Below are 16,417 nucleotides of genomic sequence, written 5' to 3' on the forward strand. Positions count from 1 at the left end.
TATGTGGCCATGTTATCCCGTCACGTTTTGAGGGATGATGTCCCTCGGCGATCACACAATTCCGGGAAAGAGAAGGAAGGATGCAGCCTGGAATATATATGTTAGTTACCATCCCGGCATTTGCCTGGTGTGAATGACAGGAACCCAGGAAAATACAGGATGGCTGGCCTGAAAAAGCTTCTTACATTTTTCGACCGAATGCCCCCACCGGGAATCAAACCCGGGACCGTTCACACCGAAGGCGAGAGCACTAGCAAATACACTACGAGGGTCCACACTTGAAAATTTGGAGGACAATGAAAGGTATAAATGGAACCTGGATTGTAATACAAGTATTTCTTCTCGTGCTTTTTTCTTCTACAAATTCTTTTCGCTTCAAAAGTGCACATAGGTATCTAGGGGACGAAGGATGACACGACTAAACTTTGCCCCTAATATTGAACAATAATTAACATTATGTGCTTGTATTCTTGATTGATATATTCTTTTCTTTGTATGAAGTTTAAAAGTCACTGTGTAATAACGCAAAATTTCTTATTTTGTCAATTTTCTTCAACTACGCAAATTACTACCGTTCTTTCGTAATTATTAACACTAATAAAGTAGTTGTTACAACGCAAGCATTTGTTACTTTTCGTTTGTCCTCCTTTCGTGTCAGTTGTTCTCCGCGTTTCAGGTAAGTTCTCCTCCTTTAAAAAAATCACCAGTTAATAATGCAAAAATTGGAAAAGAAGGATGACCATTCTTATGCAATTTAATGCAATGGCACATTCCTCACAAGTTTTCCCTGTCATTTGTAGGTAAATTTTCGAAATTGAACTACTTCATTACAAACTCACTTGGCCGTGGATCGAAAGTGGGTCCCCTTATCATATAGGTGCACATTACCACTGAGTTACCATGTACCTCTTTTCTCCTTCCCATGTAGTTAACAACGGATTGTTGACAACGTATGGGAGGTGATGACACATAAAAGCAACAATGTAACAAAAAGAGGGGAAAGTCGTGTTATGAAGATAGATATCTCGAGAAGAGTTGGTAACTTATCCTCCTAGACTTGTTTGAAACAAATTAACATTCCACAGTGTTGCCTCTTAGGCTAAAGGAGGTGGATGATAAAAGAAATATAAAAAGAGTTGAGGGAATGATGATATGTTAGGCAATGGGAGAACCGCGAGGAGACCCATAGGCACTCCTGGAAAGACACCTGCGCATGTCGGTGACCAACATGAAAAGTTCTTTGGCCCTGTGGGTCACGTTGTAGGTAATAATAGGAAATAGGACATATGGTATTGTCAGGGCGTCACAATGGTGAGAGTGCCATTAAACGGATCAGAAACAATCAAAACCAGCACCTACACAGTGTTATGGAAGGGCACACGGACATGTCTGGGAACAATAGTATAAACTACACTGAAAGTAATCCTCCTCCCTTCATCTCCCCTTCCCTTCTTGGTATATGAACATATGAGAATATCACAGGGACAGCGAAAACAAATTGCAAGTAAAATGAAAACTCGTTTTTTAAGGATATACTCACATTGGCCACAACGGATGAATAATATCACGCGCCGACTTCTAATCAAGGGATATTGAGTTCGATTCCTAGGGATTACAACAGGTTCAAAGCTAACGGAAGGTCATGAACTTATTTCTAGTATGGTACTGAGAAAGGTAATAAAACCATAACATAAAGAGGCCGGTAACCAAAATACGAAAATCGAGACAGTAGCTAGCCTCTTCCCTCATCATGCTGGTCAAATTGAATGCAGCTGTCATGGGCCATACAGAAATGACCGATGATAAGTGTCAAATCCCTGTAAGTGACACATCTTTCGCATTTAGTGTTTTCACAACATTAACAGTCATGCATATAAACATACACATAGCCACGTAGAGTATTTCAAGGTAAAGTGGAGTAATTGTGCTGGCTGTTACATCTCTTCTTTTCTGACTACCGTGCAGTAGCGTCATTTCGTACTTTGCTTGGTGGGCAAGTTCCCACAGCTACATAAGTATTTCACGTTTGTGATTGATATACTCTACTAGTAGACAACTCATGAAACTTTATGTATTTCTCAAATTTAGGAGGAGGTAGTTGTCTCTTGCTCTCACCATATGAGGTCCTGCTATCGTGTTGTAAGACACAAGAGTGATAGACCTTCTATGCCATTGAATTCGTATGTTTAATATCCACGAGATGTCAGCAGCAGGTTGTTTTGTATTATGTTCCGTTTGCAACCCTATCAGTTGTGTTCACTCAGCATATTATTCAACTACATCGGGACTGTTGAGTGGTAGGATCAAAATGTCCTACTATCAAATTGAGGGACTAGCAGATATAGTTTTCGTGTATGGCAAAGTTGGTGGTTGTGGACGAGCGGCAGCCAGATTACTGTATATCAAGCAAGATATCCCGCAAGACAATTTCCTCATCATTCCATGTTTGCGAATGTCTTAGCGCGGTTACGCCGAACTGGGTTTGTGCTACCGGATACGCGTGACGCCGGTGTTCTGCGGACTGTCGGCACTCCTGATTTGGAAGAGTATGTACTGGAAGCAGTAGCACAAGAGCTCTTGCGCGAGTGCGAGAAACAAATCATGTCACTGTTTTTGGGCCCACCCTATATTACAAGAATAAGAGTTAAGTCCATATTATTTACTAAAAGTACATCCTCTGTTAGACAATGATTACGGTCCACAGGTAAACTTCTGTGAGTGGTTACGTCAGATGTGTGAGCATAATTCTGTATTTCCAACACAAACACTCTTTAGTGATGAAGCGTGCTTCACAAAAGATACTATGTTGAATAGTCGAAATAGTCATGTGTGGGACGAAGAAAATCTGCACACCACAATCCATATCGGTCACCACTATATGTTCACAGCGAATACCGGGGCTGGTATTTTGAGAGATTATCGCATTGGTCCATATCTTTCACCAGTCCGATAAAATGGACAGTTTGCCGGGCCGCGGTGCCTCAGTGGTAAAGCGTTCACCTCTGGTGCATGGGGTCCCTGGTTCAATCCCAGCTCGCACCAAGTGAACTTTGTGGTGGACAATCACCGTGTGCGTGAGTTTCCTCGGGGTTCTCCCGTTTCCTCCCACTCTCTTCATTCTACCATTTCAATCATTTCTCATCATCACCGTCTCCTTTAGCCTAGCCGGCATTTTGTGGGACGTAAAACTCAAAGATTTCATTTCATTTCATAAATGGACAGTTTTATCGTTATTTCTTGGCAAACGTTTTACCAAAACACTTGGAGGAGATTCCGCTAGAACTTTGCCAGCGCATTTGGTTCCAACATAACAGAACCCCGTTTCATTTCTCACATGACGTGCAGGAATACCTGAATCATGTGTATCAGGAGCAATGGATAGAGCAAGCTGGTCCTGTAAGTAGTCCTCGTTCACCGGACCAAAATTCATGAGACTTTTTTCTGTGGGTGTATGTGGAAGCTCTGGTCTACGAAACACCTGTCTGAAGAAGAGATAGTTGCAGAAATTGTCACCGGTAGCCATAGCATCAGGAAGGAACCACATATGTTAACACGTGTTGGAGACTCACTGCGTCGCCTTTGCAATGCCTGTACTGATGTCGGAGGAATCGTTTTAGCAGTTTCTCTGTGTTCGAATTCAAGGTACAGGTAGTTTTTTACTGCACTCGTTATGTTGTAGTCTTATGACATTTCTCAGTACCTATACCAGTTAAAATAAGGTCATGACCTGCAGTTGGCTTTCTAACTCCTGTAATCCCAGGAATCGAACTTCGAATCCCATGGTTACAAGGCGGCGCGTGATATTATTCATCCGTTGTGGGCAATGTGAGTGCACCCCCTAAACAACGTGTTTTCAATTTACTTGCAATTTGTGGCCGGTCCCAAGCCCGTGCTGAGAAAGGGGGAGGGACCCCCTGTGTATATCCCGGGTCACATGCCTTGTGGTGGCTCGGCACCCTTCAGGGGTAGATGGGGTGACACTGGTACCCAGCGCGCTGCCGGCACTTTAACTACCATATGGCAGCGAGTGGCACGCGGTGTCAACAACCTACTGGCAGAGGTGAGCTTTCGGGGAGCATCCTCTGAAATGGGCGACTAACTCGTGCCATTGGATCTGGGAGAGTACGTGTGACCCCATCACGTCCTCAGTGGGGTAGGTAGCTTCGGCTGCCGTACCTACCGGCGGGGGTGAGCTCTCGGGTATCCCCCAAAATGGGCAACTAAGCCGTGTCCTTGGGCCCGGGAGATAAGGCTGCGTGGTACCCCAACACGCTAAAAAGAGTGGGTAGTTGGTGTGCCCTGGGTGGGCGGATCCAACGCCCTACCGGGAGGATGATGTAGGTACTGCCCTCAAAGAGAGTGTAATGCGTTCTCTTGGGTCCGGGATGGGATACCTAGTATCCTAACGCATACTCGTACCTCAGGAGCGCTGAGGAAGTGGGTCCCTCCTTCGTCCCAGTAGTGTGAGCTGGGTGCAGGAGCCACGACCCTACCAGGGGAGCCGCCGCTCCCAAATGGCCATTGTCTTTAAAGGTAGACAGTCTACATCAGCCATTGGGTCTGGTAATGTACGGTTCACCTCTCCCGTAAGAAGAGGTAGTTCCGTATTGTTTGGACGACCCTACCGAAGGAAGGGTGTGGGTGTCCCTTCTAATGGTGGCTTACACGTACCATTGGGATTCGGACAGGTAGCCTCGCTACAACGTGTACGTGGTACCTAAACACGTTAAAGATAGGTAGCCCCGTATTGTTTGGGCGGGCCTACCAGGGGAGACACGGCTCCCAAACGACAATGTCTGCCTTGAGCAAACGGTCTACATCAGTCATTGGCTCTGGTAATGTACGGTGTACCTCTACCGTAATTAGAGGAAGTACCGTATTGTTCGGACGACCCTACCGGGGGGAGGGGGAGTGTTGGATTCCTGCCTGCAGGGGGACCAAACGGAGGTGTGGGGAGGGGCCAATCCCAGGAATCTGGGTAACGGTTCTGATCCTGCCAAAGGGAGGAAACTCTGTGGGATAGGGGCCGGCACCAAACTCAAATGGTGACTCAACACGTACCATTGGGTCCAGGATGAGATACGGGAGTATCTTGACCTGTGCGTGGTACCTCTACACAAGGCGGTTTCCAGTTGAACGATAGAGGTAGGCAGGGTCGGGATTGAACAAGTCCCCTCGGGCATTGCCTGGGGCCCCGGAATTGGGTTGGACTCTGCGGGCTGTGGTCATACCGTGGGATTCGGTAGCTTGTGGGAGCCAATCCCAGGAATCTGGGTAACGGTGAACACGGGCGGGAGGTGAGCTTGCCTTATAACGCTCGGGCGCCATGCCTGCAGAGCATGGTAGGACTGACTCGCTAGCAGTCTGCCTCAACCAGTAGGTTAACTGGTAGGCACTTAGGACTTTGGTCTGGCCGCGCAGTGGGCGTAACCCACTCCCTCAGAGAATGGTGGTTACACACTTAGGTGTCAAGTTTAAGGGACAAATCTTGACGGTGCACTTCGTGCACGAGCAACAATAGCGTATATTGTGGAACTACGGGCGGGGTGCATTACATTCTTGCGGAACCCGTCCATTAAATAGACCGAACGGTCGCGGGCATGCTCTCCATGCATGCAATTAAGCGTGACATAGTAGACCACTAGCTCACAATGTCCCTGTGATGATCTCTTAAGTTGATACGTCAAAGAGATAAGAGAGAAGTGAAGGGAGATTGTGCTATTTTTCACACATATTTCCGAGTGGTCCTGATTCTTTCAATGACACTCTCATCACTGTGACTGACTGGCAATACGATGTCTCCTATTTCTTATTACTACCTACAACGTGACCCACATAGGCAAGAAACTTTCCACGTTAGTCATCGCAATGAGCAGGTGTCTTTCCAGAAGTGTACATGCGTTTCCTCGCAGTTCTCCCATTGTCTAGCATATTTTCATTTCCTCAAATCTTTTCATATTTCTTTAATATCTGCCTCCTTTAGCCTAAGAGGCAGCAGCACTGTGGAATGTTAATTTGTATCAAACAAATCTAGGAGGATAAGTTACCAACTCTTCCTGAGATAACTTTCTTCTTAACACGACTTTTCCCTCATTTCGATACATAACCAGTATTGTTGCTTCTATGTGTGATCGCCTCCCATACGTTGTCAATAATCTGTTGTTCGCTACGTGGGAAGGGGAAGATGTGCATGTTAACTCAGTGATAGTGCACCTATGCGGCAAGGGGTCCCAATTTAGATCTAAGACAAAGTGAGTTTATGATGAACATTGTATCAATTGTTATTTTTTTACGTTTTCTTCGTTTCTTGCGGGAAATGCTCGCATTTTATCGCAAATTATCATTGAATCAATTCTTCCAAAATCATTACGTATTATTAATGTCTGTCTCCATTAGCACATAGGTCATAATTGTGGATCATGAACCTGCAAATGTAATTATTTTATTTAATTTCATTTTATGCACTACATTCAGTCCCTGCTGTAGTTATGCACGCACAACACACAAAAATCCTTTGTTATCTTGTTTTGTTCAAAATATTGATGATCTGTCAACGGCTTTTTGTTACTTGGTGGGACGTTGTTACATCTGTGATGAATCGGGCCCATCTGTCCTAATGGAATATCCGGGACCCCCACTTCCTGTGGGGAACTCCAATGCACCCTTGAACCACCTTGAACGGTTCAGAATCATGCATTTTTGGATAGAGCACATTGCAAGTCTAAAACAATAACATGCCGCCGCATCTCAATGGGTAATAATTTTGGAGATATTCGCCCTCAAAATTAATTTTACCAAGGGTTTGAACAGTCTAGCTCTGAAACTATGCATTTTTGACCTCAGGTTCATATGAACGTTTTTCCTTATTTTGATGTGAGGAACCATGTCTCAGTTTGTCGGTCTAGTTCATTAATACTCTGTATATATATATATATATGGTTGTCCGTAAAGTAATGGGATGCCGCCGCGCAGCGCGCTCCTCGCCGGGGGAATTAATGAGGGGGGTCTAAGTTAAGAAACACACCAGGCAGCAGACGCGTCCGAGCTCTGATGCAGTGAGAATCACGCGTGGCGCAAAAGCTGTTTTTGAGATTTTCTCACGACAGAAAACGTGAAAATGAGGCGTTCGCTGGAGCAGCGCTACGTAATTAAATTTTACTCTCACCTGGGCAAAATCGCTTCCGACACGCTTGCTTTCGTCAAGGAGGCTTACAATGATGACGCCAAGTTAAGGGCTCAGGTTTACTGGTGGTTCAGTAAGTTCAAGAACGGACGATAGACATTTGAAGACATGGAGCAATCTCGACGCCCTTTGTCGAGTGGTTTGGACAAAACAATTCGTCGTTGTTTTGTTCATCACTCAACACTTTTGACATCAATTTAGAACAAATTTCCCCCTTTTTAAATTTTCAGAAATCATATTGTGAGCCGTTGTTTCGCACATGTTGAGGTCTTCGACAATTAATCTTACACTCTAACGACTGTTGGAGTCCAGGGGATTTTTCACTTTGGCTTCATTTTTTGTCCCAACCACTCGTTGAAGGGCAGCCAGATCGCTCCATATCTTCAACTGCCTCCCGCCCGTAATTGAACATACTGAACAATCGAATAACCTGGATTCTTGACAGGGCGACGTCTTTGTAAGCCTACTTGACCAAGGCAAGCGTCTCGGAGGCTGTTTTGCCCAGGTGAAGGCAAAATTTAATCGCGTAGCGCTATTCCAGCGAACGCTCCATTTTCCACATCTTCTGCCATGACAAAAGCTCAAAAACAGCTTTTGTGCCACGCGTGATCCTCACTGCGTCAGAGTTTGGACATGCCTTCCGCCCAATGTGTTGCTTAGCTTAGGCACCCACCATAAATCACCCCGTCCGGAGCACGCTGCGTTGCGGCCAGTCTCATTACTTTACGAACAAACCCTATATGGTGTTTCAAAACAACCCTTGGGAGGTGATTCTTGACACGAAGATGAGGTAATACGTATTGGCTAAGTTTTGTATAGAAATGCTTTCTTTCGGCAATATAACTAGCCGAAAATTTGTCGGAAAAATACAAAAACAGGCACAATTCGCAACAAAATGACGGATCAAAGTTGGGTTAAAGGGAATGTCTATTATTTTTACTCGTAGATTCCATTAATGCACAACTGGATGCAGGGACGGTGCAAAGGTGGCAGCCAAAGAAACTGGAGAATTCTTAGTGCACCATAAGACGGGGTTACTTTGAACCAGATTTAAGGAATTTTAAAGAAAATCGCATGTAACTTACAAACATGATGATTTAGAAGACTGAGTTTTAAACATGTAATAGTTAGATAAATGAGGAAAGCACTCGTGCAAGTGCGTTAGTAAACATTCAGTATGACCGAAGTTATTTAAATATAAACTTTGGTGCAAAGTAACCCCATAGGTGGTTAGTAACCCCATACTGAGTCAACATGTAGTTATAGATGTTCTTACAACACACACGCAAGTTACATACATACTCATGATATGCACATTTCTCACGTGCCAAATGGTCAGGATTCTCACCTCTACTGCGCATGAGCTTTGTTCGAGTTGAGTTGAGTTGATTTTGAGTTTAACGTTGCTTTTAGCAGCAAGGCTATATAAGACGGGACCTCCTGATTAATGTGGAATCCGAACCACATGAGCTCCCGCCGGGAATCAAACCCGGGTCTTCCACGCCAAAGACGCGTACGCTAACCACTTAGCCACAAGGAGCTCGAGCTTTGTTCGAGCCACGATGTTGGTATGTTCAGATATATGGTGCATGTTTGCGCTTATTTGTTTTTTGACATTACTCCTCTTTTGTTTCTATTCATATTTATCTTGATTTTATCTTTTAAAAAAATTGCACCGAAACATAAAGAAAAAATCGAATCCATGGTGGAATTTTAACACAAATTGGCTGGGTACTAGTCACATATGCAGTGGCGAAGCGTGTTGTAAAAAAACTGGGTAAACAAACAAACAAACACACACACATATTATATATATATATATACAGGGTATATATATATATATATATATATATATATATATACAGGGTAAGTCAAAATTCCTTGGACACCAGCATAAGTTTGAAAATCGACAGGAAAAGTAAAAAGTGATTATGGGAACAGAGGTTTGATGAGGGGCCGCAACTTTTGGAATGTATTTCATTCATGGCCGCCATCTTGAAATCCGCCATTTTGGATTCAAGTCAAGTGTTTTAAATGGGAAGGGGGTGTATGACACATCAGATAACACTAGATTGAGCTAAGGAATTTAGTGGTGTAATTTATTTTCTCCTATCTTGTACAGTTTAGAAGTTATTAATGGTCAAATGTGGGAAATTAGCTTGATACTGACCCAGTTCTCTCTGTGTTTCAGGTGATCTAAAATGAGTCTGACACGTGAAGAGAAGATCGAAATCATCCTTATATCAGGGGAACACAGCTACCGAACAATAGCAGCTGACTACAACAGACGGCACTCAGACAGAGAACCGGTATCTCACAGCACGGTGGCTCACGTGATCACCAAATTCCGGGAGACGGGCTCTCTTCAAGATAGGGCACGTAGTTGTCGACCAAAGACTGCCAGCAATGAGGAAACTGCAACGGCGGTTGTTGCGTCGTTTGTGAAAAGTCCTAAACGAAGTACCCTTCGTGTGTCCCTTCGTGTAATAAGCCAATCCTCCTTTGTCCGGATATTGCACGCCAATCAGTGGCATCCTTACAAGCTGCACATGCAATATAAACTGAACGAGGATGACCCTGATCGCCGGTTGGAGTTCTGCATGTGGGCTACTAAACAACACGAACTGGATCCTGCGTTTGCCAAGATCATACTGTTCAGCGACGAGGCGTATTTCACTTTGAACGGGGAGGTTAATCGACATAATTGTGACGATGTACTGGTGTGACGCAAATCCAAACTGTGTTGACCCGAGTCGAGAACATAGTCCAGCGAAGGCGATGGTGTGGTGTAGCATATGGGACACACGCATCATTGGGCCATTTTTCATTTACAACACCTTAACTGCACCACAGTATCTGATGCTGCTGCAGGACCTTGTGTTCCCTGCCACACTGAGCGCTGACGGCATTTTCCCATCTTATTTTCAGCACGATGGAGCCCCTCCACACTATAAACTTGGTTTCCATGAATGGTTGGATGAACAACTGCCAGGGAAGTGGATTGGTCGCCGTGGGCCCGTGGAGTGGCCGCCCAGAACCCCTGACTTAACGCCAATTGATTTTTATCTATGGGGACATTTTAAGCAGATAGTGTATGCTGAGACAATTCGTGATTTAAGACACCTGGTGGAACGCATCCAACAAGCCTGTGGCAAAATTTCAGGAGACATTTTCCTCCGTGTGCAGTTAGAGTGGTTGCGGCGACTACAGTTGTGCATTGCACGGGATGGACAATACGTAGAACATGTGTTGTAGCATTCAGTATCAAGGTAATTTCCCACCTTTGAACATTAATAGCTTCTAAACTGTACGAGATAGAAAAAAAAAAAAAACAAATTACACCACTAAATTCCTGAGCTCAAGCTAGTGTTATTTGATGTGTCATACACCCCCTTCCCATTTAAAAAATTGACTTGAATCCAAAATGGCGGATTTCAAGATGGCAGCCATGAATGACATACGCTCCAAAAGTTGCGGACCCTCATCAAACCTCTGTTCCCATAATCACTTTTTACTTTTCCGGTCGATTTTCAAACTTATGCAGGTGTCCAAGGACTTTTGACTCACCCTGTATATATATATATATATATATATATATATATATATATATATATATATATATATATATATATTGGTCTAGGAATTAATTCGTGCGGGTGGACAAGAGATGGCGCAACGAACGGAGCGTCCCACAGTTCCGTGTGTCCACACATGTGTTGCAAACTCCTGTCATCGCGTATCGTTCATAGTATAGGGCAGTGGATTAAAGCGTCAACAACACCAGTTTGTAGTTAAGTGAACATGGCGCAATTTGTGCCTGATAAAGTGTTTTTGCGGGGTGTCCTGCTGCATTACTTTAACATGCAGAAAAGTGCGACTGAAAGTCATCGTATTTTGGTGGAAGTGTATGGTGACCATGCTCTAGCTGAGCGAACGTGTCAGAAGTGGTTTGCACGGTTTAGAAGTGGTGATTTCGGCTTGGCAGACCAAGAGCGAGCTGGACAGCCAAAAAAATTTCAAGACGAAGAATTGAAAGCATTGCTCGAGCAGGATTCGTGTCAAACGCAGGAACAACTTGCAGCAGCATTAGGCGTTGATCAAACAACAGTCTCCAAACGCTTGAAAGCCATGGGAATGATTCAAAAGATGTCACATTGGGTTCCACATGAATTGAAAGACAGAGACGTTGAAAGACGAAAAACCATTTGCGAATTGCTGCTTCAACGACAGAGCAGAAAGGGGTTTCTGCATCGAATTATTACGGGTGATGAGAAGTGGATCCATTACGAGAACCCTAAACGAAAAAAGGCCTGGGTGAAACCAGGTGAACCAGGTCCATCACAACCAAAACGAGATATTCACTGTGCAAAGGTTATGCTGTGCATATGGTGGGATATGAAAGGTGTGGTGTACTATGAGCTGCTGCAACCGGGTGAAACTATGAATGGAGAACGTTATCGACGACAATTAATGCGTTTGAAGCAAGCTCTGGCCAGAACACGACCAGAATGGGAGAACAGACATGATAAACTTATTGTTCAACATGATAACGCTCGCCCACATGTCGCAAAACCGGTCAAAACCTATTTAGAAAATGTCGGATGGGAAGTTTTACCCCACCCGCCGTATTCACCAGACGTTGCTCTTTCGGACTACTACTTGTTCGATTGCATGAACAACGATTTGATTGGACAGCGGTTTACTTCTTCAGAAGATATCGAAACATGGGTCTCTGATTGGATCGCTTCCAAGGATGAGGACTTCTTTCGCCACGGAATCCGTACATTGCCTGACAGATGGGCGAAAGTGGTGGCTAGCGATGGACAATATTTTTCTTAAGGTATTTATGTATTTTGTGTTTGTACTACAGCTTCAATGTGTGCGTACCAACCGCACGAATTAATTCCTAGACCATATATATATATATATATATATATAATATTTGCAGGGTAGGCCTATTTGCTTTTTACCTCTATTTTTAGTTCAGATATTTCGTACTGTATATAGGATACTGATATACACTAATCACTATTCCAAGTAAGATGACCCCTGATAATTCATAAATATAGTATTAATGTTTGAGTTTTTAATATTATTTGCAATAAATGTTTACTCTGTTCCTTTAAGTATAAAATTTTATAATTAATGAAATTTGGTGTATAGTATTTCTTTTTCCGAAGCATAGATTTCTGAATGGTACCAAATTTGTTAGAAATGGGGCATTAGTTCCCCATACCCTCTTTAGGGATAATCACTTCTAAATACCTTAGAAATGATCTGTAAAATAAAGAAAAAACATAGAACTAAAACATCTTACAACACCTAACCTAATACCAAATAGGACCTACCTTACCTAATACCTTACAGTCTTGTAAATGAGCTCCATACCCTGTTGTTCATTTCGGCGAAAATATTAATAGCTCTTTCTTTGGATTCAGGTGTCCTACAAAGCTTCCACACTAAGTTCGTTATTGTAAGTGTCCGTAATTCAGGAAGTGTTCATAATTTGTCATGCTGTTCGTTAAGTAAGTTTTCACTCTTTTCAGGGCACTCAATGAATGTTTTCAAAAAAACTGAAGTTGATGGAATGCTCAATACCATATTTAGCAGTTTTGTTGTCTCCCTGATATACGCTTTGAAGTTCATTACTGATAATATATTTCAAGTATTTGGGAAGAGAAATGTGTTGGTTACTATCGGAACATAAGTTAATAAGTTCATTCTTAAGCTGATCTGAACAAAAAGTGTTAGGAAAGGTGGATATCAAGTCATTCAGTTTGCCATATGGAAGAATTTGTTGATATATACTAAATTTTCTATAATTTATTAGTTCTACAAGGACCAGATTTTTGTTTTTTCAAATCTTTCATCTGCACAATTATTAAGCGAAGAATCTAATATAATAAAATTGAGTTTGTTTGCGTATTTGTCTGTCTTTGTGTATGTGTGCGGCCTGGGGATCAGACGAGTGGACCGAGTTACCAAAATTTGGTCACGAGTACCTTGGTCTAGGCCCCAGACCAAGACGAAGCGTTTTTTTTTTTTTTAATTTGAACCAGGTGGTCTCAAGGGGGGGAGGCGTTTACCGGGACATGTAAAAGTACTTGTCACTCTCGCGAAAAACATAAAAGTGATAGAATTGCCAATACGTCTCAACTTTTCGTTAGGGGGGTTCTTTTTTTATTCTGATGTTGCAGACACATAGGGACAATATATATATATATATATATATATATATATATAGTAATGTTCTTCAAGGGTACGTTATAACAATTTAACATTTTATAGATGGAGCTCGAAAGATAGTTTATAATAAAAACAAATAAGAAGAAATAACGGTCTGTTTCTTTCACTTACAAATCCAGCTTAAAATAAACAAGATAGGCAACCCTGTAAACGTAGACAAAACAGCAACCGCCTTATGAAAAGTCGTTTTGCCTTATCATTAGCGTCGTACTAAAGTCCTGACTACTGCAGGAAACACATGTTAGTCGAACTCTTTAGTATGGAACTAACCACGCGTCAGAACGACTCTGGATAAGGCCCCAAAAGTATTTTCGCAGGTATTACTACACAGCGCGAGTCTTTGAACTTCTCACGTGGCTTTTCTCCTACTCTTCTATAGATTGATGCAAGTTAAATGGATGCAGCAGAGAAATAATGTTCAAGGTTTCGCAAGACACTTTGCTTTCTCTTTCATGTGGGAGCATAATCTAAAAGAAAATTTAAAAAGCTCAGAATAAATTATAGGAAATTTTAAGATCAGAATCTTTAAATTACAAAATTTTAAGTTAGTAATTTAGGCTTAATACATATAAAATTCTGAAGGGTAGACGCTGTCTACCCTGTCTTCCCTCAAGCCTCGCCACTGCACATATGTTACCTCTAATCCACGCCAAACAATGAAAGCGTCTTTCTGTTAAGACACCTTGCTATGTGTCGTGTAGCATTGACATATTGCCATACCTTTACCGGGACCTATTCTGAAACGAAGTTCCGAAGGTTAAAGGTCATATTATGTTTTCTTATTCTTTTGCCTCTAGGACCAACCCTGCTGAACATGGGCGTGAGTCTTAGAATACTTGATATGAGCGTGAGTCTTAGAAAGGAATATATATCCCTTTCCCTACTTAGTCTTTATAAAGACTAACCTGTATGAAACTCCAGATCTGTAAATTAAGTATTGGTTGTATCATTAAATATTTGCGATTTCTTTCTCTCTCGTCATTCATGAACAATACAAATTAAAAGCTGGATGTCATATAGGCTGAAGTCAGTAGAAATTAACTCGGTAAATCCAAGTATTGATGTACGTTTCTGATCATCGTATGGGAATTTTTCTTATTCACCTGAAAACTCTGCCTTAAGTCAAATTAATTACAGTAATACTTCGCTAACTCGATTAAATGAATAGAGTTAAGATGCTTCTTCTTTTTGTCCCCCAACAATGTTCAGACATAAGGGGTACACAGCCACCTGATAGAAAGCGAATACATACGATTAAAGCTCTGGAAACTATTTTAACTTCTTGAACTGCCGTATTTTATTAATTTATTTTTTCTATAATGCTCGAAAACTCGTAACGATAGGCTCCAAATTTGGTGGATATTTTTTTTTTTTTTTTTTAGATGGGTAAAAGTAGCTGAAAGAAGGTGAAGGCGGAGAGAGATTAGGCCGAAAGTAAAAGGAATTTCATTAGTTATCATACAAAATTCCTAGATCTAGTGAGCAGTGTCTCGCTATGTCCTCTACATATTTGCATTTATCTCGTCGTTACAACTACAAGGTTTTAATACTAAAGGTCTTGTATTAAACTTTTTAGAGCAGGTAAGTCAGATTTTGTCCTTGGTGACTCAAAACTAGCTTGTGGTTTATTCCTCTTTTAATATACTCGAGCTCCTACAAATATGTTGGTAATACCCTAGGAGAAGCTTCTTGGTGCTCATCACTTTGTCATGTTTACAAAATAACGAGAAAAATCTGAACACTTTCAATCATTATCAACCTTTTTTAAAAGGAATTTCCTCTTTCCCGCAACAGCATATATATATATAAGTCATTTAAACTTGCATGAAAGGGAACAAGTGACAAATTCTTCACTCTTTCATTTTTCCTTCACGTCATGTATAACTTCAAGATAATTTTCCAGAATATCTTAAAATTGCTCTTGAAGACGAGTTTGCTATGCCGAAAAAGGTTATATTTTTCTTGTATTTTTAAACATGGAAAGTAGTTACACTTATTATCGATATTTTGCTTCCTTGTTTTATCCTTCGACAAAATTTAATAATAATAATAATAATAATAATAATAATAATAATAATAATAATAATAATAATAATAATAATAATAATAATAATAATGAAATGTGCACATTTATGAATCAGTATGAAAACAGCTACGATCTGGGTACTTCAATTAAATTCTCATAGTCAACAATTACTTCTCGGAAGATAAAGTATGATTTCACATGCCACGCAACCCTGACGCAACATAAAACCGTTGTTTAGACAATTTAGATTACAACATAAATTGAAATTCTCTTTATACGTGTTTAAAGAAGTAAAAACTAGATATCAACGTCAGAACAAGTTATCAACGATTAGCATTATAACAAAATTAGTATTTCACACCTACCTAGTCCTGTTGAGAAGAACGACAATCCAAGTACTTTCTTATTACACTCTGTAAATGTTCATTTGACCAAATTGGTAAATCCGTCATTTACTGACGGTAAGTATGATATAACAATTTATAGTTCTAGAAACTATTAATTATATTTTTTACATGCAGAAAACAACCTTGGAGAACACGAGTACATAGAATCAAAATATTCAGTTAAATGTTTGGGAAGTATCAATCACACTTCCATCTCACACAACAACGTCCACGCAAACGAATAAACATTATTTGAAAAGAAAAAAAAACAAGTTGAATGAATATGTACACAAACTGAACTAACTTTGCTGTATTTGATTAATTTCAAGCACAGACTTTCAGAAGTTCAAGTTACACTTGTTCCTCAACAATCCGCAGTCCACAAGTAACCGTTAGCGCATTCAGACAACAAAATGACGAGCACGCAGGCGCAATGGGAATTTTGTACTGTAATGAACCGTACAACAAAAAATATTTCATGTGCGTGCCGTAAAGCTGGATAACTAGGATTATCGATCGCTTGAAAGCTGATCGTAAAAAGAAAGAATTAAAACACTAAACATAGAATGTTGAAGA

At 41.4% G+C, this 16,417-nt stretch overlaps 1 protein-coding gene across 2 annotated transcripts in view; it reads right to left on the reverse strand.

The window, feature by feature from the left end:
• Window positions 1–16,198, reverse strand: part of LOC145688199 (protein tyrosine phosphatase domain-containing protein 1-like) — a 261,122-nt gene extending 244,924 nt beyond the window's left edge. For both annotated transcript variants that reach the window (XM_081762081.1, XM_081762079.1), the window contains exon 1: window positions 15,821–16,198. The gene's annotated coding sequence lies outside the window, so the exon portion shown is untranslated. The remainder of the gene's footprint in view (window positions 1–15,820) is intronic.
• Window positions 16,199–16,417: the final 219 nt, after the last annotated feature.

This window comes from Thermobia domestica, chromosome 6 (assembly GCF_964235325.1).
Source record: "Thermobia domestica chromosome 6, izTheDome1.hap1.1, whole genome shotgun sequence".
Lineage (NCBI taxonomy): Eukaryota > Metazoa > Arthropoda > Insecta > Zygentoma > Lepismatidae > Thermobia > Thermobia domestica.